The 26372-nt window shown below is 41.3% G+C and overlaps 2 protein-coding genes across 4 annotated transcripts in view; both read left to right on the forward strand.

Moving 5' to 3' along the window:
* The window catches only part of EOGT (EGF domain specific O-linked N-acetylglucosamine transferase), a 55829-nt gene extending 45377 nt beyond the window's left edge, over positions 1–10452 (forward strand). Inside the window, exon 18 of the transcript XR_003586098.2 lies at positions 10169–10452. The gene's annotated coding sequence lies outside the window, so the exon portion shown is untranslated. The remainder of the gene's footprint in view (positions 1–10168) is intronic.
* Positions 841–26372, forward strand: part of TAFA4 (TAFA chemokine like family member 4) — a 214202-nt gene continuing 188670 nt past the window's right edge. For all 3 annotated transcript variants that reach the window (XM_060402233.1, XM_060402235.1, XM_042235979.2), the window contains exon 1: positions 841–1409. The gene's annotated coding sequence lies outside the window, so the exon portion shown is untranslated. The remainder of the gene's footprint in view (positions 1410–26372) is intronic.

Consider the following 26372-nt stretch of genomic DNA (forward strand, 5'->3'; position numbering starts at 1 on the left):
GCGCAGTACAGCCCTAGCGCTGCAACTACTGAGCTTGCGCCCTGGAGCGAGGAACCACAACTACTGAGCCTGCATGTGCAACTGCTTAAGAACACATGCCCTAGAGCCCGTGCTCCACCAACAAGAGAAGCCACTGCCAGAAGGCCGAGCACCACAACTAAGGACTAGCCCCCGCTCGCCAGAACTAGAGCAAAAGCCCACACGCAGCAATGAAGAGCCTAGGCTGCAAGAACCCAGCGCAGCCCCTGCTCCCCGCCAAACGTCTGCGCTCTTGGTGAAAGTAAAGACCCGGTCAGGAACCCTACGGAAAGGTTTGGACTTGTTGGTTCCTAGTGACTGGCATGGTGATATTCATGGTCCCCCTTGGTGGTAAGACATTGCAGCAGACTTAGCGCTGACTCTTCTGGGCTGTCCATTGGAGTGGCCGCATAGGACCCGGGGATAACATCTACTTCCCCTACTCAGTTCAGACTTCATGAGATTGCCCCCCACCCCCATCCTCTGCAGGGAAATGATGTCAGGCAAGTGCAAACACATGAAGTCTTAGGACAAAAAGTAACTTTGCAGAGCCATGATGAGGAGCAGGGTGGCCTAGCAGTGGAAGGGACAGACTCTGGCCTACCACTGACTACCCCAATGACCTAGGGCAAGCCACTGACACTCAGGGAGCCTCAGTTTTCTCATCTGTGAATGGACACTACTGAGGGGACCAACCTGAAGGTTGTTGTGAGGCTGTATTTGGTCCTTGTATCTGCATGGCACTTCGTGGCACAAACAACTGTGAGGATAGAGGAGCCTGATCTTAATCAGGTAATCACGCAGGTGAGGATGTGTAAGGATAAACAGTGGGACTGCCTGGAAGAGGAGGAACTTGTAACCAAGAGATGCCGTGCCCTGGGGTGAGAGGTAAGCTTCCTCGCAGGCAAAAATAAGGTAGCACACCTGGGGTCTGGCACCCAGGGAGGCCTGCTAAGCTGGGAGAGGAGCTGGGAGGTGAAAGAAGGAGAATAGGGAGGCAGATGACGAGGAGGAAGAAGACGGAGACCCACAGGAAGCCTGGGTCCTTGGCCCGTGAGCATCTGAGAAACCTCTAGGTGATGACACCTGAGCCTGAAAGACCCTGAGGACAGTGGCCACTGAGGTCTGCTTGATTCAGTGATGGTCTGATAGTCCTGTGAGGTGGAAAAACTCCTAGAGACCAGGCGGCCCTCAGACAGAAGTTGCAGAGGCTCCAGGGCTATCAGACTTGAAATTTGCTTCCTACTGAGTGGTTTCGTCAGCATCACCTGAGAACCTCACCAACGGCAAAGGCCTGCCAGCCAGCCTACCTTCTCCTGGCCTCAGGATTCTCAGCTGCCTGGAGTCGAACTTTGCTTCTGCCCCTTCGGTCTGTGATTAAACGGCAAAAGGTATGTGATCTATGCAAATATATGCACATATTAATATGTAAGCCCAAGGATCAATTATGTAAGGTGGCCAAGCGGTCGCTCTGCCAGAAGGGAGGTTCTTCTGGGCCTCACTCTAACGTCTTTTTACAAAATGTGTGCATTCTGAATGCTGGGGAAGTGGGGATTCATTTGTTTGCTAAAAGTGTTTAAGAATGGGTTGAAACTTCAAGAAATCCTAGGATAGCCCAGAGTTTTCAATTATGTAGGAAAATGACTACTAGGAAGGTGGGGAGGGGAAATCAAATGTTGTGGTCTGTGGGTGGGTTGGAAAAGAATTTCCAGACGTGAGATGGAATGAGAGGAGACTAGAGTTTGTTACAGTGGGAGACGCTGTTAGAGCAGTGGGCCAGCTCATGGGAGAGCCGTCCCTTTTGTGGGCCAGTAGCCAATTTTTATAGCCTCAAGACAGAAAAAATTCCTACTGGAAGGGTGGCATTAGGTGATTGGTTAGGATGCTATAAGGTGGTAATAGGATGGATATTTTACCTAATATGGGTTCAGTGGAGTGACTGGTTTAGATCCAGAGGCTCATGGCAATGGTTGCTATGGGGCTCGGTCAGTCCTGGAGATTTTTGTCCTTTGACCTTGGTACAGGGCTCCACACCAAAGCTGTGTTTATTTATTTTTTTTTTAAAGAATTAAAGTGAATTGCTGTCTGTTGGAGGGAGAGGGGAGCTTGAGGCAGGTGTTATTTATGATGTTATCGCTCAGGGACACATGGTTGAGAAGGGCTCTGCTTGGACTAGGATTTGTCTCGTGAAGCCCCAAGCCTGCTCCTCCCCCGACTGCTTTTCAAATTGAAGTACAGTTGCTGTATAATAATATGTTTCAGGTGTACAGCATAGGGATTCACAGTTTAAAAGTTATATTCCAAAAAAGGAGTTACATTCCATTTATAGTTGTTACAAAATATTGACTATATTCCCCATGTTCTGTAGAATATCCTGGCAGCTTGTTTAATTTATACGTAGTAGTTTGTGCCTCTGAATTCCCTACCCTTAGCTTACCCGTCCCCGCTTCCTTCTCCCCGCTGGTAATGGCTCTTTTGTTGTCTAATATCTGTGAGTCTATTTTGTTTTTGTTACATTCGTTAGTTTGTTCTTTTCTGTAGATTTCACATATAAGGGATATGATACAGTGTTTGTCTTTTTGTGTCTGACTTATTTCAGTAAATGTAATACCCTCCAAGTCCATCCATGATGTTGCACATGGAAAAATTTCTTTTTTATGGTTGAGTGGTATTCTGCCTCTGATTTAAACATTCATCTGTCATTGGACAGTTAGGTGGCTTCCATGTCTTGGCTCTTCTAACTAATGCTGCTGGGAACCATGGAGTGTGTAGATCTTTTCAAAATAATGCTTTTATTTACTTTGGAGATATACTCAGGAGTGGAATTGCTGGGTCATATGGTAGTTCCAGTTTTAGTTTTATGGAAAAATCTCCATACTGTTTTGCACTCTGGCTGTATCAATTTACTTTTGCACCAGTAATCGATGAGGGTTCCCTTTTCACCATGTTCTTGCCAACATTTGTAATTTTTGGTATTTTTAATGACAGTCATTCTGACCCTCGTGAGATGATAGCTCATTGTGGTTTTATTTGCATTTCCCTGATGATTAGTGATGTGGAACATTTTTTCCTGTGCTTGTTGGCCATCTGTATGTCATCTTTGGAAAAATGACTGTTCAGATCTCCTGCCTATCTTTTAATTGAGTTGTTTGTTTTTTTGAGTTGAGTTGTATGAGCTCTTGATAAATTTTAGATGCATGTGTTTGTGCTAAGTCTGCTCTTTGCGACCCCATAGGCTGTAGCCTGCCAGGCTCCTCTGTCCATGGGATTCTCCCAGAAAGAATATTGGAGTGGGTTACCATGCCCTCCTCCAGGGAATCTTCCTGACCCATGGTTTGAACCCATGTCTCTTACGTGTCCTGCATGGGCAGGCAGGTTCTTTACCACTAACTCATATCACTTGCAAATGATAGAGAAACTAGAGATTTGTCTCAGTGAAGATCCAAGCCTGTCTTTTATACATGGAAAAGGTTCTTTACATGAATGAGAAGTACCTAATGCATTACGGCCTATGTGGCTGGTGACTTTTGTCAATATTCAGCATTTTGTCCATCTGCCCCTTAACATCACCAGGAGCTCCCGTCAAGTCTGCTCAGTGGGTCTGCAGGCCTTCAGAAGGTGCTCCTTTGGCCAGGAAGTGGCAGTCTGAACGTGGGTTGGAAAAGAATTTCCGAACACAGAATTGCAGAAAGGAATGAGTTCATTAAGAACAAAGGGCAGAGATAATGTGGGGGCTGTAAGCACAGCGGGCAGACCTCCCGACAGCCTTGGGAGAACCAACAGTTTTCCTGGGTTAGTAGCCATTTTTTACAGCCTCGAGACAAAGAAAGTTCTTGCTGGAAGGGTAGCATTAGGTGATTGATTGGGGCGCTGTCGGTTGAGTACCGGGGTGGGCATTTTTGCCTAATTTGGGATTAGGAAGCTGACTGGTATGAATCATGGGGGGCTTTTGGCAATGGTTACAATGGGGCCCCATAAGTTCTGGAGCTGACCTTGGCTCTGGGCTTTGCTTCTGTGTCCTTGGGGCAAGACTGCACAGCAGGGTTTAGATTTGGCCCACCCCAGTGATACAGGGATGATACTGTAGGAGCAGAGAGTAGCTTGGGAACAGGCACTGAGTTCGTGCGGGTTTTGATCTGGTTGCCTTCTGGTGGCCTTGCTTGTCTCTGAGTTAGAGAAACTGAGTTTCTGAGTTGCATGCAGTAGCAGAAAATAGTGGTCAGGTCAGAGGAAAAAGAAAAAGAGAAAAAACAAAACCCTTTCCAAGCAAGAAAGCAAAATACTATTCGGAAGGGGCTGTTTTGCTGTAATCATGTTAAAATGTGGACTCATGTATGTTTTTAATTGAGAAATGTAGAATGTGCCCCACCACCCTGACTGACAGGCTGACATTTTCCATGTCCTTGGTCCTCATCCCACCCTTCCCTCCACCTCTAAACCCTCATCCCCCTCTTCAGCCAGTCCCCACACCTGACCTCACCTTCCTAGTTTGAACCACCATGGAAAAAGTGGCGGTGTTATTCATCACCCTGAAAAATGCTACATGGAGCCCAAGGGTTGTGTGTGATGGTCATGTCAGTGGGAACAATTCATTATTCCATCAAGCACTTGGCATGTCAGTCAATGAAAAAATATGTGCTTTAGAACTGACAGCTCAAAATAGTCTTTTCAGCAATTGGCATGCCAAGATCTTGATAGTATAATGAATTATTCTTTAAACCTATCATTTCATGCCATCAATTTGGCCATGTAGACTTTACCTTTTTTGAGGGGGGAGGCCAGGACTGAATTATAGAAGTTATCTAAAATAACAAGCTAAATAACTTTGTAACCTGGGAAGCAAAGATTGGAGTTTTGAGAAGTGGGATGAGAAAGAATGTTCCTTGGGGAAGATAGGTAAACACAATTACTACTAATAAACGTGTAAGAAAAGTTCCCTGAGGTTCTGTGAGTCTTAGGCATGAAAAAATAGTTCATTCTCATTGACCACTGAAGTTTTATCCTCGTTTTCCATAATAAGGCACCGAGAAACTGAGATTATTTATTATTCTGTGTGCAGCTTGATATGTGTTTGCTGAGCAGTGTATTTAGTTCCTGCTTATTTAGGCGATGTGACTGTCTTGGAGTGAATTTTGAGTTCTGTTGGAAGGTCAGTTTTTCCCAGTTAATCTCCATACATAGATTTCTTTTCCCACACTTGATGTATGATTTTTCTAATACTCCTGTGGCTAATTAATTCCATTCCCATTCACAAGTCTGAGCCCTTCAAAGATCTGCACCCATCTCTTCTCCTCTGAGTATTTTGAAACCAGGACTGGGAACTTGCACAGCTTGCTGGCTTTTTAGAGAATGTTTAGGACCTTGGCATGTATTTTGGGTGACTTCTGAACGTGGCACACAGCATGTCAAGGTTTCAGCTGGTCAAATTGCTTTCATCCTAAAATGTCAGCTTTATTTCTAGGAGCAGCAGCTGCCACAGACCTTTTTTTTCCCCCCTCAGATATCTCCACTGAATTGCTTGGTGTGTCAATGGTTATTTTCCATCCTGTTAAATAATGCCAGTTGCTCCAGTGATGGTCATTTTAATACCGTCACAAAATAACAAGCAGTGTCAATTTGTTTTCAAGATTGGGTCTTAATTGTTCACCATTGTTTGAAAATAGAGAACAGCCTCATTAATCCACTGCTGAATATTAAACATTTCATTAAAATATTGCTTGGAAAGGAGAGTTACTTCAAATCCCCTTCACGTGTCCTTCATGGCCAGCAAAATGATCTATTCTGCATTTTTAACTCTCAACCCAGAGAAAAATTGGGGCATCTGTGACCTTTTAATTTGTGCTTCAAAGAAAACATTTCTTAATGTTATGTAATAAATCAATCATTACTTGCTTAATAATCTTAATGCATGTCTTTGAAGTCAGCAACCCACAAGAGAGGCTGGGGTTTTTAAAAATTGACAACTCTGGTCATTTGATGTAAACCGTGTTTTATTGATCAGCTGTGGAACAGTATCAACTTCATGTAAAAAGCATGTGATCATGAGGGACAATGAAAAATGAAGACTATTTTATTTATGTGTATGTGTATATGTATGCATATTTATATATAGTCTCTGAAGTACGTAGGAAATATGAAGTATGTAGGAAATATAATTTGAAATTGTACTAACTCCCTTTAAGCCTTTCTTATCTTATCTTTGTACAAGAGCATCCTAACATAAACATGATCTGTATATTTCTTGGTTTCTATAATCTTGAAATGAAAGTTTTTGCAACCATATTTTCTGTATATTCTAGAAAGCAGTTGTTTAAAATGCAGATTTACCCACATTCCTTCAATCCTCTTTAGTCTGTTTGCCTTGATTTCCCTTGTTATCTAAAGAATTTTTCAGTTCAGGCATTCCTAAAATCATGTCCTTGTTACTTGTTATTAATGCTCTGTTTATCATACCAAAAAAGGAAACCCAACCTTGGATTTTTGTTTCATTTTGTAGATGAGCTTCAGATAACGCAGTTGTAGATCCGCCGCTTCTTTAATGACTAACTGCTGAATTATAGGTTTTCTGATTTGAAGTGTATTTAGAAAAAGCAACAAAATGCAATTAATCTGATAGTAATAAGAACAGAAGTTAATATTGGCCTGAAGCTAGACTGCTCATTGTAAACATCTAGCCTGCATAATTGACAGTCACAGAGGCTCACTTCTGGTTCCTAAAATGGTCCTCTCATTACTGCTTGCACAGCCCAGCTTGACCCCATTCTTCTGCAGAGGGTTCTGCCCAGACATTCCTAAGCTCCTGCGCTGGTCACTGACACAACAGCAGCTGTGCCTCTGAGCTTTCATGGCTCTCTCATTGCTCTGGCCTGGTGAGCCCCTGAAGGGGAGTGGCAGAGGGCACCCCTGGGTTCATGACCTTAACTCAAGGCTCCCGGCTTTGAACTTGGGTAAGACGTTGACCCCAGGGGCCACCCTTGAGTTATGCTTACCTTGAGAGGTGGCTGTAAGGATGAGCAGATATTGCCTACTTATTATAGGAGCTCCAAAGAGCTCTGACACCCCCCACAGGGAGGGAAGATGCCCTGCAGTGTTCACTGTTTTGTTTTGGGTGGGGGGGCACTTCCCACCCACAGCTCCCAGCCTTGAGTTGGGATGTTGTTACCAGTCACAGGGTACCTCTTCCCTGTTCTCTCTGCTCCTTTCCGCATTACCTTTTCCATCATTTCTATTCAATAATTAATACTGCAAGGCTTTTCTTTATTGAGACAGTGCTCCCAAAAGGTTTCTTAATCTTCTTTTATCTGAACTCTTGAAAGATGTTTAGACAGAATGGGTTTTTTTTTTAAAATGTATTATCTGCTATTTTTGTTTCTTTTTTGTTTCTTATGTGGCTACTGAGGTTGATTGCAGAAATCTATGATATATAGATAGGGAAAAGTCACTTAAAGGAAACCATAGTATTTATCAATCCAGACCTAGGCTGTGCCACCAAGGGGCACACACAATTCAAACACGGACACAAATTGTACACACACAGGTTTGCAGATAAAACTTTATTTGTGCTAAGCTACAAATATATACATATTCATGGTATATATATTTTTGGATAACCTATTATTTGCTAACAATAGGAGCTAAAGGCCACCTCCTCAGTACCATAAAAATATTTACATCACTATTTTTAATGTCTGCAGGTAATTTCATTAAGCCAATCTCATGTCGTTGAGCAGTGAGACTCTTTCTAGCTACTGAGTATTACCAAAGAAAAAAATTTCTGTGCCTTGAATATCCTTACACATACATCTTTATACGTATATCCAGCTGTTTCCTTAGGATAATTTCCAAGATATAGCACTGCTTAATGTCAGGACATGCACATTTTTAGAGATTTCATTTAGGTTGCCATTTCCTCCTCCCGGGTATCTTGCTGACCCAGGAATCAAACCAGAGTTTCCTGTGCCTCCTGCATTGGCAGGCAGGTTCTTGTACCACTGAGCCGCCTGGGAAGCCCCCAGAGATTTGATTACATTCTGATAATTTTCCATCCAGAAATGTGGCACTTTTCATAGAACCCTTCAGCAGATATCTGAGTATGCCACTAGCCTACATATTCCCAACTTACTGGATATAAGTTGGCAGAAGGGTCTGTAGGTGGAGTTGCAGAAGAGCTTTTACAGAAAAACATTGAGAGAAGAAAACATATTGTATCAATCTGTATTTGATATACTGAGACAATCTGGGCACTGTGGTTAGGAAGGTGAGTTGCAGTCCTGATGCTGCGAGAAGGATCATGGCTGAATAGACAGTATCTCCAGTTCTGGACAGCTGGACCACACACCAGGAACTATTTTTTTTGATTGAATAGACCCAACAAGGAGCAGTGACGAACATTATTTAGATAGCCCAAGAGGCTGTCACTTCTCGAACTAGGTTAAGTTAAAAAAAACAGGCTAACAGGTTAATTAAAAGATAACACTGTACAATTGGACATAGCACCTGGGTAATTGTTTCTTCCACTGAGACAAGTATGTAATGAATATTACAGAGGTCTAGGGGAAAAAAAATAAACTTGTGTGACAAAGATGAGACTCTTGTACCTAAAGCTCAAGTGCTTTCCCTGTATCCCCATATTAGGTATTTATAAGCTTGGATGCATAATGGAGCAGTTTTAAATGACCTACAAATGCTGAATAGTTAGCCTGGTCAGTAGGTTTGGGTTGTGTTTAATTGTATGAAATAGATGACAATTACAAAACCCTTTTTATCTGATAAGTTTCAAATACACACAGAAGTAGAGTTGAGTGATGAACGCCCACATACTCGTGACCCACTTACAATGATCATCAATTCATGGCCGCTCTTGCTCGGTGTACACCCTACCTCCTTTGGCACTGAATTATTTTGAAGTAAATTGTGACATCATATCATTTTAGTCATAACTATTTCAATGTATAAAAAGGTGATCTGGGTGATGGGTCCTAATCAATTAAGTTTTTTGAGTTAGCATTATGAGAATATTTTTGTAAAATACTGGTTAATTGTACAACCTCCACAAAATGACTTCTCTGAGCCTCAGATTCCTGTTCTGTAAAAGGGATACCAATAATACTCAGATATGGTGGTGGTATTGTGAGGATCCTGGGAGATACTCAAGACAACATAACATCAAAGTGATAGAAAACTATTAACTCATCATGATTGCCATTGTCATCACTGGAATTCAGATTTTATAGGCAGGTGACATATGGGAGCTTTGAAAAGCTGAGTGATGAGATGTAAGAGGCTACTAGGAAAGGAGATGGTAGAAAATGTGGCAAGTATATCAGAAAAAGGTAAGGAAACCAGAAGATATAGGAAGGAGATAAGCAGGAGGAGCCAGTAGCCCAGGCATGTGGGACAGTGAGGCTATGGGTCTTCTGATCTCTGTGGCCACAGGTTCCATTTCTTGGAACCAGGATACAAACTTGGAAAAGTGAAACATCAGTGGAAGTTGAGGAGGAGACAGAGAACTTGGGGTTTTAAAATGTTAAATTCTATTAAAGTTCATACCGTATTATTAATAATAAATACTATTACAGTGTAGAAGTTGAGCTATATATATGGAAATCATTTTTTTAAGTCTTGTGTAATGGGTCCCTACTTTCCAGAAATGATGCATGCAAGTCATCTCATGGAATTTATGTTGGGGGGATTTGATTGACTCTCTAGCAATGGTAAAGATCCCCTGGAGGAGGGCATGGCAATCCACTCCAGTATTCTTGCCTGGAGAATTCCGGGCACAGAGGAGCCTGGTGGGCTACAGTCCATAGGGTTGCAAAGAGTAGGACACAACTAAGCAACTAACACATTTTCACTAGGGATGGCAGTCTTATCAAATGAAGACGATGGAATGATTCCCCAGAAAATTTTGAAATTTTGGATCAAAGGTGACTGTCTCTGCTATTTTATTCCTCGAACATTTATTTTTTTGACTAATATGGATCATGATCTAATTTCTTCATCTGAAAAATAGCACACAGGATAATTTCACAATACAGTATCTCCAGATGATAGAATTTTTCAGTGTATATTTGTAAGTTATTTTAATTGTTATGCTTTAGAAATGAATGCAGGCAAACTTTGACAACCCTTGCTTTTTTTTTAATTTCAGAACTTACCTATCCTGTCTCTCATTCTCAAAGAACTGAATAGCCACAGAGATACGTTGATGAATGAACCCCAATAAAGGAGTTAATGGCCGATATGGTGTTAATTGGGGCTACTCCTCTTAGAGACCATTTGCAATTGACAGTCTCCAGATGCCTTGACTGGAACGAAGGGATAATGGAACCCTTTGTGGTTGCAGTGCCAGCGAGAGAAATATTTGGGGGCAGGATGACATTTGGCGTCTTCACATCGAATCACACAAGAATAAAATTTGTAAATCACGTTAAAGAGTTTGGATTTTATCCTTAACCGGGTGCCTCCCAGTGAAAATGGAAAATGACATAAGTGCAGCTGGATTTTAGAAAGGTCAGTCTGGATTGTTTAGAAGCAAGGCGGGGGAGGGGGGAAGTGGGGAGAGGGCAGGGAAAATAGGAGAGAAGTATAGATAGGATACTGCTTATACTGGCAGTGAGGATGGAGGAACGCGAGCATGAACTGGGAGAGTGGCAGTGAGGGTGGAGGCTACTGGGCTCTTAGTAAATGTGAGAATCCGTAGACCTTGATTGTCAATTGAATGAAGAAAATGTGGGTGAGAGGTCAAGGATGGTACTCAGGATGCAGGTTTGAGAAACAGGGTAGATTAGTGTATCCCTTGCTGCGTCAGCTCAGGCAGGGGGAGAGGCAGGTTCTAGAGTAAAGGTGTGAGTTTCATTTTGGATGTGTGGAGTTCGAGGTGCCTGTGAGCTGGAGGTACCCTGTGGTTATTAGAATTTTGGTTCCGGGCAGGACAGATGCCTCTGGGGTAGACATGGTGGTTGAAGCTTTGGGAATGGATAGGATCAAATGGACAGCAGTCAGTCACAGAGCATACAGACACACAGATGCTGAGCCTGGCTTGCGTCAGCCCCCTCCGGTTGGTGAGTAAAGTAGCTTTGGATCCTCCATCCCCAGCCAACAGCTGAGTTATCACAGAGTGAGCCCTGGGAGCCCATTGAGTGCCACATGGAGTGGAATCACTTAGCCACGCTCCCCTGACCTCAGTCCTGTCCCACTCAATTGTGAGGTGCTAGGAGATGTTTGGGAGAAGGCAGTGGCACCCCATGCCAGTACTCTTGCCTGGAGAATCCCAGGGACGGGGGAGCCTGGTAGGCTGCAGTCCCTGGGGTCGCTAAGAGTCGGACCCGACTGAGCGACTTCACTTTCACTTTTCACTTTCATGCATTGGAGGAGGAAATGGCAACCCACTCCAGTGTTCTTGCCTGGAGAATCCCAGGGATGGGGGAGCCTGGTGGGCTGCCGTCTATGGGGCTGCACAGAGTCAGACACAACTGAAGCGACTTAGCAGCAGCAGCATGCGATGCTTATTGCTTTAAGCCACCATGTGTTGGGGTTGTTTATTCAGCACTAGAAAACTGGGCGAGTTGTCTGTGCCACACTCCCTTGTAATCCAACTTTGAAACATGATATGCTCAACTGAGTGTTGTCTTAAGCCAAAGGGACCTACACACTGGACGAAAACCTGTGTTTTCATCTGTGTATGAAGGATGATAATACCTGCCATCCCTTCTTTTCAGAATTATTTTACGGCCCAAGTAAGATAATATATGTGAATACACTTCATACATTATAAAGCCCTCTACAAATATAGATGAATTTAAATAGAATTGGAAAGCACTCTATCAATATAGCTTAATAGATTTTTATTATGGAAAGAAAGTTTTAATGATATCACAAACGTTAAAAACAGTATTAAATATTCAATGCTACTGACTGTACTTATAATTTGAAGTTACATAAGGATCATCAGAATGACTTTGACTTTCCATAAATTGATCTAGAAGCTTTTTATCTAGTTCTCTTTGTCTGTTTAGTATTTTGGTTCTTTGTCAAAGGGTGGGAGTTGATTTTTAGCTCTTCTTTCATCTTGTGTTGGTCTAAAAAGGCCTTATTTACTTAAGGAAATTGAGCAGATCCATCTTGGTGGAGAACAGGGAATAGAATTGGATCCAAATTGATACCCAGGAGTAAGAGGCTGCCTTGGATGGCTTGCTACTAGCTACTGCCAACTTGCTTTTAAACTTTGTCACGTTACCTCTTCAGTAAATCGAATTACCAAATTATCATCAGTTGCTCAGCAATCTGATGATCTGGTACCAGTTTTCTTCAGGGTAATTGAACTATTTGTGTAATTTAAATTAACACCAATCTTGAAATTTTTCCATCACAATAACTTTGAGAAAGTGGGTGGATGGAGGGTTCTAATTGAATTGTGATTCTTAATAGGTACAGAGGGAAGGATGCTTTCCCAGGTTTATTTTTAGTTCTTTGACACATGCCTGTAATAGCCAATTCAAGTAAAAGCAAAAAAAAAAAAAAAAAAAAAAGTCAGATGTGAGGTGGGATCATCTGGGTCATTCCTGTAGACTACAGTGTCTTAATATTGGCACTACTGACCATCTGGGGTTGGATAATTATTTCCAGGGTCGGGGGGTGGGGAAGCTATGCTGTCTCTTGTAGGATGTTCAACAGCATCCCTGGCCGCTGCCCATTTTGATGCTTTAGTCATTCCAACCCTCAACTCAGTCGTGCAAACCAAGAATGTATACAGATATTGCCGAAGTCTCCTAGGGGCCCAGTTACCCCCCTTTCTTTGAGAACCATTGCTGTAGATGATACAGTGTGTTTCTCCTGGTAGGAAGCAAAAATATTTTGTCCCAGACTCTTCTCTACTGCTTATCCCATCGCCCTAGCCCCAGCCCACAGCTTTGTGCATCACATACGTTTCTTGTTGAATCAGCTCATCTCCAGGGGTGCTTTCCCTGGGCAGTGATCTCATGTTTATCTCCTTGATGTTTGACAATGGACTGCTCTTCATCAGACCCACTTGGAAACTGACATCCACATTTGAAGGTGATTTTTTTTTTTTAAAGAAGTCATCCTTTAAAAGGTCATAAAACACTTGGCATTAGTTTCTTAGAGTGTGTGATGAATATTTCAATAGTTAAAAATGTAGTCAGGCAGCAAGGAGATGATTTAATGTTGTAAATAAATCTCTTTGTGGGATTTAATGTGCAAAAATGGACAGCAATGGCTTTAAAAAATCATTCCCCAAATGATGGGATCTATACAGTGGTGCTCTCTGTATGTTGAATCCATATCTGGAGATAGTGTTCATTGTATCTTTCTTAGATGTTAGAGGAAGACACTAAGATTACTTTTTCCTCTTGGGACCTCTATATCTTCTTCTCAAAAGGAGAAGCCCATAAGGTCAACTTTCTGGGAAACAGTGCTGATATCAGATCCCTGCAGAATGTACTATCCATTGCACTAATTGAATTCCAATAGATAATAGTCACAAATGATAACACAGAAGTAGTGATAATGATCAGAGAGTTGTGTGTGTTATTATTCTAATAACCCTGTCAGTTGATTGTGGAGTTGATGGTCCTCTTGGCCACATTTGGCTGCTGCTATTTTTGTAATGAGAACTAAGAACATTATTTCTATTTTTTTAAGTGATTGAAACAAATAAAAAAAAATCAAAGGATGAAGAATATTTCTTGACTTCTTAAAATTATGAGATTCAATTTCAGTGTCCACGAATAAAGTTTTATTGAGATGTAGCCATGCCCACTCATTTGCACATTGTCTGAGGCTGCTTTGACAGAGCTGAGCAATTATGACAGAGACCACACCGCCCACAAAGCCTAAAGGAGTTACTATCCAGCCCTGGATGGATAGAGCTGGCTCACCCTTGATGTGATTATGCCTGGAGAAGGAAATGGCAACCCACTCCAGTGTTCTTGCCTGGAGAATCCCAGGGACGAGGGAGCCTGATGGGCTGCCGTCTATGGGGTTGCACAGAGTCAGACACGACTGAAGCGACTTAGCAGCAGCAGCAGCAGCCCTCGTTTTATAGAGGTGAAGTAAAAGTACGGAAAATAAGTCATTTGTTTAAAGTCCTGTGTCAATAATGTGACAGAGCCAGAAATTTGAAGTTAAATACTCTGGTACCATGTGTGGTGACAGTAAAATTTGCCAGGACAGAACTCCTCTTTTTTTTTTTTTCCTTTATTTTTTAAATATTTATTTTATATTGGCCTGTAGTTGATTTACAATGTTGTATAGTTTCAGGTATACAGCAAAGTGATTCAGGTATATACATATCTATTCTTTTTCAAATTCTTTTCCCATTTAGGATATTACAGAATACTGAGCAGAGTTCCTATACTATACAGTAGGTCCTTATTGATTATCTATTTTAAATATAGTAGAGTGTATATGAGCTTCCCTGGTGGCTCAGACAGTGAAGAATCTGCCTGCAGTACAGGAGACCTGGGTTCGATCGCTGGGTTGGGAAGATCCCCTGGAGGAGGGTATGGCAACCCACTTCAGTATTCTTGCCTGGAGAATCCCATGGACAGAAGAACCTGGTGGGCTATAGTCCATGGGATCGCAAAGAGTTGAACCCCACTGAAGCGACTTGGCACACAGAAAGTGCATATTTCAACCCCCATTTCCCAGTCCCTCCCCGCACCCCTTTGGTAACCCAGAACTCATCATTTTAAAGAAATTAGCAGAAACAACTTCCCATAATTCAGCTCTTTCTTATTATACTTTGCAGTCCATTCATACTTGATTTTTGTATGTAGGTCCCCAAGCAGCAATTCCTGAATGAAGTGAAGAGCGTTTTGTACTCCTTAGGCTGTACTTGGACAATATTCTCTTCAGCCTTTCTAAGAATGGGTGTTTGTACGTTTCCTTTCATGCAGCAGGATTCCCGCCATACAAGGAAGCACCCCTGAGGGGCAGAGTCCTGAGGTCTGGAAATCTAGGTGGGTAACTGATTTTCTGCTACACAGAAACTCTTGTGAGGGAGGAAATGTCAAGGGCAGAAGGACGGTTTCTAGGTCTGCGGTAATTGAAGTTTAAATGTCTATGTAGAATAGTTAGGAACTTAAAAAAAAAAAAGAGAGAATCTCATCTGTCTGGCCCAGAATTGGCCTTGCTTCATTCAATTTCTCCATTTCAAAAGATGAAAGGCTGCATCGTCTGCCAGGATTTAGCGTCCAGTCCCAGGGCATCATTGTGTTTCTAATCTGATGTTTGGGCCATGACGCCATCCCCTCTGCCTGCCGGTCAAGATCCCTTCCTTTTTTTTTTTTTTTGTTAGATTGTTAAAAGGCCCTAGACATGGATCAATTTCAGACAGCTTTTGGCTCCATAGGGAACCAGCTCACGGGTCTTTGGTTTTATTTTATTCCTTTCGGATTTTAGAGCAGAGTTCATTCATAGTAGCAGAGGCTATAATCATTCTCATTTTAAAAATACAGCCACACACTCACAAATTAAGAGTGGGGGATGTTCTAGATCTTGACTGAAGTGATGGTTCTGTGACTGAATATACTTATCAAAGTTCATCCAAATGTATACTAAAGATCTGAGCATCTTAACTTCCACTAAAAGGGCATTAGGGGCTTCCTTGGTGGCTCAGATAGTAAAAGAATCTGCCTGCAATGTAGGAGACCCCGGTTTGATCCCAGGGTGGGAAAGATTCTCTGGAGTAGGAAATGGCAACCCACTCCAGGATTCTTGCCTGGAGAATTCCATGGGCAGAGGAGCCTAGTGGGCTACACAGTCCTTGGGGTTGCAAAGAGTAGGACACAACTGAACGACTAACACTTTGAAGAGGGCATTAGAGGGAAAATATAATACGGAAACCAGATTTTTTTAAAAAGTGAGAATAGTTAATTAGAGCACCTGTGTGAGGCTGGGTAAACCCAGAATTACTCTTTAGTAATCACTTCTAATTCTTCAGATTTCTTGAATCCCAGATCAAGGTATGTCCTTGCGGGAGGCTTAAATTCATTCCCTCTAATTTGTGTTCTGCATTCCTTTGAAGGTAGTCATTCTAAGGCTACATGAGGATAACTAATATTTATCCCTATAAATAGTCAGTGTCAGAAAGGTAATCTTTATTTTTGAATCTCTTTATTATGACACATTGGATTTACAATTAAATAAAGATACAAAATCTACCTGGGATGAAGGGCAGTGAGTGTATTTATTTTATTTTAGTGTATTTATTTTAGTGCTTATTTCCTCAAGCTTGTGAGAAAAGTGAAGTGTAAAGATAAGAAATATGACTTTAAAATAAAAAGTCTTTGGGTGGAATCATTTATCATGCCTCTGATACAGATATCCAGCCTTAGATATAAATATTTCAGGATCAAGATGCTTTCATCTCTCTCTGCCTTGCAAGAAGGGAAGATTGGAAACAATCTTCCTTAAAGTAAGCAGCTTTAATGATTGTTTCTAAATCAACTGAACTGTGTTGGGGAAAAAAAAAAGAAGCTGTATGAATCCTATAATCCCTAGTTTAGTTGTAATGAAATTGTCCAGGCTAAGAAGGGAACAGATGGATTCTGATTAATTTCTACTAAAACCAGCAAGTATCAGCCTCAATATTCTTTATAAACTTATCAGGGTAAATGTTATATAGTCATAAGAGGATGGAGGAAAAAGAGATACGTAAATGAACTTATAAGTGGGTTATGAATAGTTAAGGGGGATATGCTTAAAAACACCATTTTTAGCAACATATCAAAATGGAGATTTCATTTAATCAGGGTTTTCAGAGATCTTTTCAGATTTAATTCCTTAAAAAATAGTTCTGTTGTTGTTGTTTGTTTTTCCCAAGAGAGGATTCATGGCTCTAAGTATCCAGCAAAGTGGCCCATTGCATATTATGGGCTTAATTAACAGTAAGAAGAATGCAAACAGGATTTAGAGAGCAGAGAAGTTGTGCCTCAGATTCACCATTTATGATTCCAGGATGATAATTGAAAACAAAGATGAACTTTACCAGGACATAATTTGGAATGAACTTAGATAGTTCAGTTGCCACAGTTCATTAGTTTTATGGTTGATATTTAGGATGCTGAGGGGTACAATCTTAGCTTCCCCTGTCCTTTTTGGGACCTCCTCACTCCTCCAGTCTGTCAAAGGGGATACAAAGAAATCCAGAGGCTTAAGCTTTAAGTCTGGCATCTGCTTGAAACTAGAACTGAAAATTAAAAAGAGGCAAAGCGAATCTGAGGTGGCATTGGTCCCACATTCCCATAAGGTATGAAGTATTTACCTCCAGCAGAAAAATCAATCACTTGGTTTTAGATTTTAAAAATCCTTCTGCTGTCTAGCTTTGTCTCCTGCCTGGCATCATTTTATATCGTCCACTTCTCTCCCTGCTGGGCTGTGAGGTGGCCATAGGCTGTGAGCCTTCTAAGGAAATAGAATCCTAACTATAACTTTCAACATTGTCAATACCTAACTAATGACCAATGACCAACAAAAGGCAATACACATCATCCCCAGTGGAGTTCTCATTTAAAGACAACACAAAACCAGCTCTAACTTTGCTCTGTAGTTTTAGGAACAGAATGGGATCTTTCTGAGAACGTATAGAAAAAAATCTCTCCTTCACAGCTACTGAGTGATATATTTACATACAGAAACATGAGGTTTGTTAATAAAGTCTCTGGTGGTTGTGTCATTGGTTGCTGGAATGTGGTGACTAGTAAATGAATTTGGAATTAATTTGACACTAGATATCCCATTTCTTTGTGTTATTATCTTGTCATCATAGCTGTGACTTAGAAATAGGATCTGCTTAGGGACAAAGACACTAGTTTACTGTAATAAAAGCAGGCTGTTTGGGAAATTTGACCCTAGGATCATGATTTTAACTTGATAGTAGCCTATCTACCAGGAGAAGGCAATGGCACCCGACTCCAGTACTCCTGCCTGAAAAATCCCATAGATGGAGGAGCCTGGTAGGCTGTAGTCCATGGGGTCGCTAAGGGTCGGACATGACTGAGTGACTTCACTTTCACTTTTCACTTTCATGCATTGGAGAAGGAAATGGCAACCCACTCCAGTGTTCTTGCCTGGAGAATCCCAGGGATGGGGGTGCCTGGTGGGCTGCCCTCCATGGGGTCGCACAGAGTCGGACACGACTGAAGTAACTTAGCAGCAACTTTGCAGCAACCTATCTACCTGGGAGCTTCTGTCCATCTTCTGCCTGCTAGGTCTGTAGGTAGAAGAGACTCCGCCTTCAGAGTCCTGGCAGAAAACGACAATGACCAACTTCTCCATGAAACACAGCAAGCGCCATGCCTGGGGCCTATGAAAATGGAGCCCATGAAAATGTTTTAATTTCTTTTAAAACCAAGAGGGAAAAAGTGGCTTTAATCCAGCCAGATTATATTCATCTTTATATCAGTGCTGTCATAAACTAAAAAAATAACTGTAATAGTAATTGTAATAGTTTTTTTTTTTTTTTTTTATGGAGGAAGGATTCACAAAGGTGGAAATGCCAGGGGCCCTTAACTGTCATTGTGTGGACCTGGAAACGGATGACTCTCAAAGATTTTTCACTGAAGAGAACAAGATGCAGGGGGCTGCTTGCAGAGGTGTGGTTTGGATCAAGAAAACTGGCCAGGGAGTGGAGCATTCAAGGACTAATAACCTTGAGTTATTAGTAACTGTGATAACCATCAAGGACAACTAACCATCATCACCCTTGGGCCTGAATTGACGCATTGGCAGGTGGTGACTATTGGCTAAACCCAGCTAGAAGCCAAAGGAAAAAGTAATCCAGAGGTCATTCCACATAGGTCAGCATCATAGGACACAGAGCAGGACAGGAAGAGCAGAAAATAGACCAGAGCTGGGGAGCTGGGGTTGTCAACAAAGAAGAACCAATACTAGGACTCGTATTCCAACCACTTTCTGTCTCAAGAATTTTTTTTTTAATTAATTAATTTATTTATTTTATTTATTTATTTTTTAATTTTAAAATCTTTAATTCTTACATGCGTGCCCAAACATGAACCCCCCTCCCACCTCCCTCCCCACAACATCTCCGTGGGTCATCCCCATGCACCAGCCCCAAGCATGCTACACCCTGCGTCAGACATAGACTGGCGATTCAATTCTTACATGATAGTATACATGTTAGAATGCCATTCTCCCAAATCATCCCACCCTCTCCCTCTCCCTCTGAGTCCAAAAGTCCATTATACACATCTGTGTCTTTTTTCCTGTCTTGCATACAGGGTCGTCATTGCCATCTTCCTAAATTCCATATATATGTGTTAGTATACTGTATTGGTGTTTTTCTTTCTGGCTTACTTCAGTCTGTATAATTGGCTCCAGTTTCATCCATCTCATCAGAACTGATTCAAATGAATTCTTTTTAACGGCTGAGTAATACTCCATTGTGTATATGTACCACAGCTTTCTTATCCATTCATCTGCTGATGGACATCTAGGTTGTTTCCATGTCCTGGCTATTATAAACAGTGCTGCAATGAACATTGGGGTACATGTGTCTCTTTCAATTCTGGTTTCCTTGGTGTGTATGCCCAGCAGTGGGATTGCTGGGTCATAAGGTAGTTCTATTTGCAATTTTTAAGGAATCTCCACACTGTTCTCCATAGTGGCTGTACTAGTTTGCATTCCCACCAACAGTGTAGGAGGGTTCCCTTTTCTCCACAGCCTCTCCAGCATTTATTGCTTGCAGATTTTTGGATCGCAGCCATTCTGACTGGTGTGAAGTGGTACCTCATTGTGGTTTTGATTTGCATTTCTCTGATAATGAGTGATGTTGAGCATCTTTTCATGTGTTTGTTAGCCATCCGTATGTCTTCTTTGGAGAAATGTCTATTTAGTTCTTTGGCCCATTTTTTGATTGGGTCGTTTATTTTCTGGAATTGAGCTGCATAAGTTGCTTGTATATTTTTGAGATTAGTTGTTTGTCAGTTGCTTCATTTGCTATTATTTTTTTGTCTCAAGAATTTTTAAGTGGATGTAACCTCTGCCTTGGTATAACATTGATAGGATCCATGTGTGAATTATAGGAAAAAGGAACTTATTTTCTGCTTCAGAAAGAAAGAAACAGATTTGAAAGGCTTCTGCCCCATCAAGTGACCCCAGCCTTTCTTGCTCACTTGCTGTAGCTGGAAGCACCTAACTTTAGGGTTCTCCTCCCTTTGCAGTCAGGGCTCAATCTCCTTTTCCAGTCTAGCGAGGGGGCAGTTTGGAGAAATGGTCAAGGAAAGACTTTTGAATCAGACTGTGCCTGGCCTAGTTTGATGACTGAATAGCTATCTGACCTCCCTGTGCCTCAGTTTCTTTATCTGTAAAAATAGAACACTAGTGATACATGCTTCATAGGGTGGTAGGGAAAATTAAATGAAGTGATAGTAGTATTATGAGCCAAACACACTATTCTGAGTGCTTTATGTATGTTAATTCATTCAACCGCACAAAGAAAAGCAGAGATTAAAGCACAAAGAGAGACATTTGTGATGCTATTCTTTGGATTTCAGGATATAGCTGTGCTTGAAACTCAGCTGCCCCTGGACTTTTCATATATGTGAATCAACAAATATTCTCTAAATTTGGGGAGGAGTTCTAAGTCACTGATATGAAATTTTTGTCACTTGCAACCAAAGCAGTTCCAACAAAGTAGATACTGTATACATATGTGTGTGTACCCATAGGGGCTTCTCCGATGGCTCAGCAGGTAAAGGTTATGCCTGCGCTGCAAGAGACATGGGAGACATGGGTTTGATCCCTCGGTTGGGAAGATCCCCTGCAGGAGGAAATGGCAAACCACTCCAGTATTCTTGCCTGGAAAATCCCATGGACAGAGGAGCCTGGCGGGTTACAGTCCAAAGTGTCACAAAGAGTCAAACACGACTGAGTGACTAAGCACACACACACAAATCTATGTATATAGTGTGTTTATATAGACATAAATATGTATTTGTTAGCTGAGTAAATCAAGGAAGAGAAATGATAGAGTTCATGTGCATTGTCTCTAAACTTTGGCAGATGTTGCTCTCGATAATCTTCCATAAGAGAACTGATGAAAATGACCTCCCACTTATTCAGTACCTATGGTGCCGGGCCATTGTGTGTACCTTATTTGAAATAGTTCTCGTAGGCACTCTATGAGGGCATTATTAAAACCATACCCATTTTATAGAGGAAAATACAAAGCACCAGAGAGCTGAAATAACTTCCTCAAAGTCAATGAGCTGATGGGTTGATTGAGCTAGGATTCAAACCTAAAGCCCTTGCTCTTTTCTCATAAAAGGCTGCCTCCCTGATTTGCATTCAGCATGCAGGGAGGGATGCGTTTGAGCCAGGGTGGTTTTTGCCATCTTCTCTTGTTGCATCAGAGAAGGCGGGGATAACCACAGCACAGGGTAAAGGATAATGGGGTGAGAATTGTGGTGAAGAACAGAGTTCATAATGATAAATGAACACCATGCATCCGCTCTGAAAAGGCAGCTTTCTCTCCTACAGAATAACTGAACCAACAGAGGCTTTCCTCTACCTGTTGCCCACCCTGTGTGTGCATTAACAGCAGAGCTCTCCGTTGTTTATCTCTGCGGCAAACCATCTTACTGTGTTATGTGTTTTGGCAACAATAGAAGAGTCTGAAGCAATACTCACTGGCCCAGATCCAGAAGCTAATTCCTTCCTAATGATTTCTATTTGTTAGCAATCTTCCTGCTCTTATTGAAACAAAAAGCCCATCCTAATGGTGGATGGAGATGAGTGGGTGGCTGGGGGGTGGTGGTGGATGGTAGTTCCCAGGCCCAGAGCCTTCAGCCCCTTGGTTCCCCCAGAGTGGCCCTGGGGTAGGGGTTGGGGGGCTGATGAATTTTGAAGCCTACTCTGGCAGGCTTCAGCCTCTGAAGGATTCAGTCCTTCTCATGTCCTGCTAATCAGGAATGGAGAAACATCCTCAAATTCCTCCAAGCCCAAGAGATGAGAATCTTGGATTACCAAGGATTGCCTGTCAGACTTGTTCTGATTTTCCTCAGCATCAAATATTTTCTCCTCTTTCTGTATTTCATCGCTTTAAGAGGGCACTCACTATATTTTTCTCTATTATTTTCTCCTAATAATTATTTCCCTCTCTTTCTAATATAAAGCCAGTATATTCTAGAGCACTAAAAAAAGAAAATACTCCTAATTCCATCATCTGAAGAGAATAAATTTTAACATTTGTACTCTCTTCCTTTATTAAAAATTTTTTTTTATTTTCTAGTTAAAAGCTTGTGACTTAAGAGGACAGTGTCCTTTAAGAGGATTCTTTATATTTGGGGTCGCTACTGTATAGTAGATGCTGTGAAATGTTTGCTGAATCTAGCTGATTGAGATGAACACAGGTCCAGCATTGATTTTATCTTGTTAAAATTTTTTTTCCAATTAGTCACCTCAAAGTTGCCTGGAAAGCTCATCAGTCAATGTAGACCGATGAGGAAAGAAGTTTCTTTAGCAACTGAGGTTCCTGCACATCTCAGCCCCCTGGGTCTTTTCTTCTGACTCCTTTCTGTCTGCCTGCTTTTGTTGTTGTTGTTGTTGATTTTAGAACGTTACTGAGATAGAATTCATATACCATAAAATTCAACAACTATTTAAAGTGCTTTCAGCTTATTGACAAGAGTTATGCAACCATCACCCCTACTTATTTGTAGAACATTTTCATTCCCTTAAAGGAATCTATCCATTTAGCAGTTACTTGCTATTTCCCATTCCCTCCCATTCCCTGGCTACTGACCTACTTTTTCTTTCTATGATTTACCTGTTCTGAACACTTCAGACAAACAGAATCATACAGTATGTAGACCTTTGTAACTGGCTGGTTTCATTTGATAGTAAACTCAAGCAGTGTTCTAAAGATTCATCTGTGTTATAGCATGTAGCAGTACGTCATTCCTTTTAATTTTGCTCTGCTTGCATTTTCCTATTGACTGTTCACTTAGAGAACTCTCTCCCTAATGGTATGTGTGTGTATATCCTATGTGTAAGAAGGTCTATGCTACTTGATACTTGCCTTCTTTACCCAGGCAGTGTCACATGTAATATATCCCTTTGCTCCAGACTCCAAGGATCAAGTAACAACCATCTTAGAGTTTGCTAGCCTATAAGAAACTCTGTTTATTCCAAGTTTATGTAACGTACATTTACACACTTACATGTCTAACTATTGCTGCTGTTGTTGAGTTGCTAAGTCTTGTCCGACTCTTTGTGACCTCATGGATTGCAGCACACTAGACGTCCCTATCCTCCACTATCTCCCACAGTTTGTTCAAGTTCATGGCCATTGAGTCAGTGATGCTATCAATCTAGTCAGTGCTAGTTGGTCTATTAGAAAGCAAGTATGTTGGAAGGTAGCAGTCTTAGAGAGAGAGAGACTGGCACATACAGAACAGTTCCCTAGGACTAGATAGGCAATCAGGAAATGTAAAATAAAATTTATAGATGAATCCGTTGAATTTTGTTTTAAAAAAAGTTATGAACTTGCAAGAGTTTAATTAGCTGGAGGAAGGATTGGCGTCAACCAAATTTTAGAAAATAGAAAAGTTATATGATGTTCTAAATTGTGCTCATTTTCTAGGTATTACTAGAACCAGAGCAATTGGTTCAAGGTTTACCTGAAGCTTTAAAGTCTAGTTGTCAAATCAGTGAGTGTCAGTTACCTCAACAGATGCCACCAATTGGTATCACTTAATATTAATGGTGAAAGTGAAGTGAACCCCCATAGACTATACAGTCCATGGACTTCTCCAGGCCGGAATACTGGAGTGGGTAGACTTTTTCTTCTCCAGGGGGTCTTTCCAACCCAGGAGTCAAACCCACATTTCCCACATTGCAGGCAGATTCTTTACCAGTTGAGCCACCAGGGAAGCCCAAGAATCCTGGAGTGGGTAGCCTATCCCTTTTCCAGTGGATCTTCCTGACCCAGGAATTGAACTGGGGTTTCCTCCATTGCAGGCGGATTCTTTACCAACTGAGCTACTAGGGAAGCCCAGTGTTAGTGGTAGTGAAGTGCATCTCTGTGATGGTGGGATAATTCTTCCTTAGGAGTTCTGTCTCTGAATACAATTGAATTGTTTTTGTTTCGTATTTCAGAGGTCTCAGATATTTCTGTTATCTAATCAGCTCATTGCCTTTTTCCTCTGCATATTATTAAGGCATTCATTAGCCTTCAGTGGCACTGCAGAAGTTGGCTTTGGTTTAAAATTGTGCCCATGGTAGAAGGAATGTTTCTACAAACCACTTAAAACATTATTAAGCTGTACTCTTTTCCCCCTCAGAATTTGTTTAATCTCATTAGACCTAAAAAATGGCTAAGCAGTGGGTAGCATTTTCATTTTTTGGTGAATCAAAACATGAAAAAGAATGCAAGCATTAAGAAGTAATGAACATTGGATGCACTCTGTATTCTAACTGTTTCGAGTTATAGCAATATAAAATACTTAGATGTCATTATCTCAGATACTTATGATGGGGTTGTTTTTCCTCGATAAGAAATTAATCGGTCATAAATCTGTGTTAGAGTATAACTGAAAGTAAAAACAGACTGTACCAGCATAATTTGGCTTCAGGGATAAAAAGGAAGCAGATGTTGGAATTAGCATCTTTAAATATTATCCCTCTAAGTCAACACTGTGAGATGAGATTGGTTGTGAAATTTTGCATGGAAAGTGGTAGATTCAGTCATCCGCAGTCTCATGGCCTTGACTATGTTTTGGGACTTCTGGAATCCACTGTACTCAGAGACAGAACTCATAATCAAGAATTATCCTAATGTCCCCGTGCTCCCAAAATTGCACTTCATCCGTGAATGCGCGACACACTGATCTTCTCTGGATTATTTCAGTTTTGGTTGTTTATGTGTTGCCACTGTGAGCAGTAATAAAATCCCAGGGCTCAGGTGATACAGTGTTGCTCAGTATTGCCTTGGGCAAGTCATTTAACTTCCATGAATGTTAGTTTTCATGTCAGTAAAAAGGAACAGTTGGAAGCTGCCTTGCATACTTGGCAAAGTGGAAAGCACTGTAGAAAGATAGCACCAGTGGAATAAGGTGTATTTGAAATCAGCAAATTATGACTTCAACCAGTGCAGAAGTACGTTATACAGATGTAGCCCTCCAATATCATTTTCCCTGTCCAGAACATTCCTTAGGAATTTATCCTAAGAAAACAAAGGAATATATGAAGATGTTCATCAGAGCGTTACCAGTGAAGGTGAAATAGTAGGAGTGATCTAAATGCCCAGAAATAGGGGGTGGCTAATTAGATTATATTATGAGCATGTTAAGGATGCTATCTATACCTCTAAGAAAATTCATGTTTAAAAAAAAGTGCCAGTTACAAAACCTATGGTAATATGGCCTTACCTTTGGGTTATTTGGAAATACATATATGTGTATGAAACATTGTGTGTAGACAGAACTTGAACAATAATGATTTCTGAGTGCATAGCATATAGATAATTTTAGGGATCGGTGATTTTTTGTATTCTTACAATTTTCTGTATAAAGAACAAATGACTTTTTTAATTGAAAAGATGTGTATGTGCATGTATGTGGAATCTCTCTCTTTCTCTCCCTCCTTCATTGGTTTTCAACCAGGAGCGATTTCTCTCCTCTTCCCTAGTAGAGTTTTGGCAATGTCTGGACTTATTTTTGGCGGTCAAAGCTAGGAGGTACTACCTGCATCTAGTAACCGGAGGCCAAGATTCCTGTTCAACATCCTACAGTGGAGTAACCCCTACAACAAAGAATTTTCCAGCCAAAATGCCAACAGCAACAAGATTGAGGAACCCTTTGAATGTCTATTCTAGGTCAGACGTCTGGTCAACCTCACACAACTCAGGGGCAGCTGTCCACAGTGGTGTCTCTCGGTAACACTCACCCTCATTTGACTTTCTTTTTAAACTATCTTCTCTTCCATCCAGCCTATGGAATCTGTACCTCATCTGAAAACCAGAGGGAAGGCTATTTTTTCCCCAGTCTATTGTTCAGAGTATGCTGTGGCTTTTTGATATTCAAAACCCTGGCTTTGGAGGCTCAGAAACCCTTTCAAAGCTATTATGTCTGGCATGGGTTTCAGCGGCATGTTTTGAAACTCACAAGCTATGGTTTTGACTCTTTGTTCTCCAAGTTTTGCTTTGGTATATTTTTCCCTAGAGTTGTAAGCATATTGTCTAGCTGCTTGAATTTGTTATGGGTGAGGATGGAGAGTCATAGATGATAAGGAAGCAAAGGGAATATTTTAAAAATCATCTCAGCACATTTATTTATTCCTCAAAATTTATGTCACAGTGTGCTAATAACCTT

The sequence above is a fragment of the Ovis aries genome, chromosome 19 (genome assembly GCF_016772045.2).
Source record: "Ovis aries strain OAR_USU_Benz2616 breed Rambouillet chromosome 19, ARS-UI_Ramb_v3.0, whole genome shotgun sequence".
NCBI lineage: Eukaryota > Metazoa > Chordata > Mammalia > Artiodactyla > Bovidae > Ovis > Ovis aries.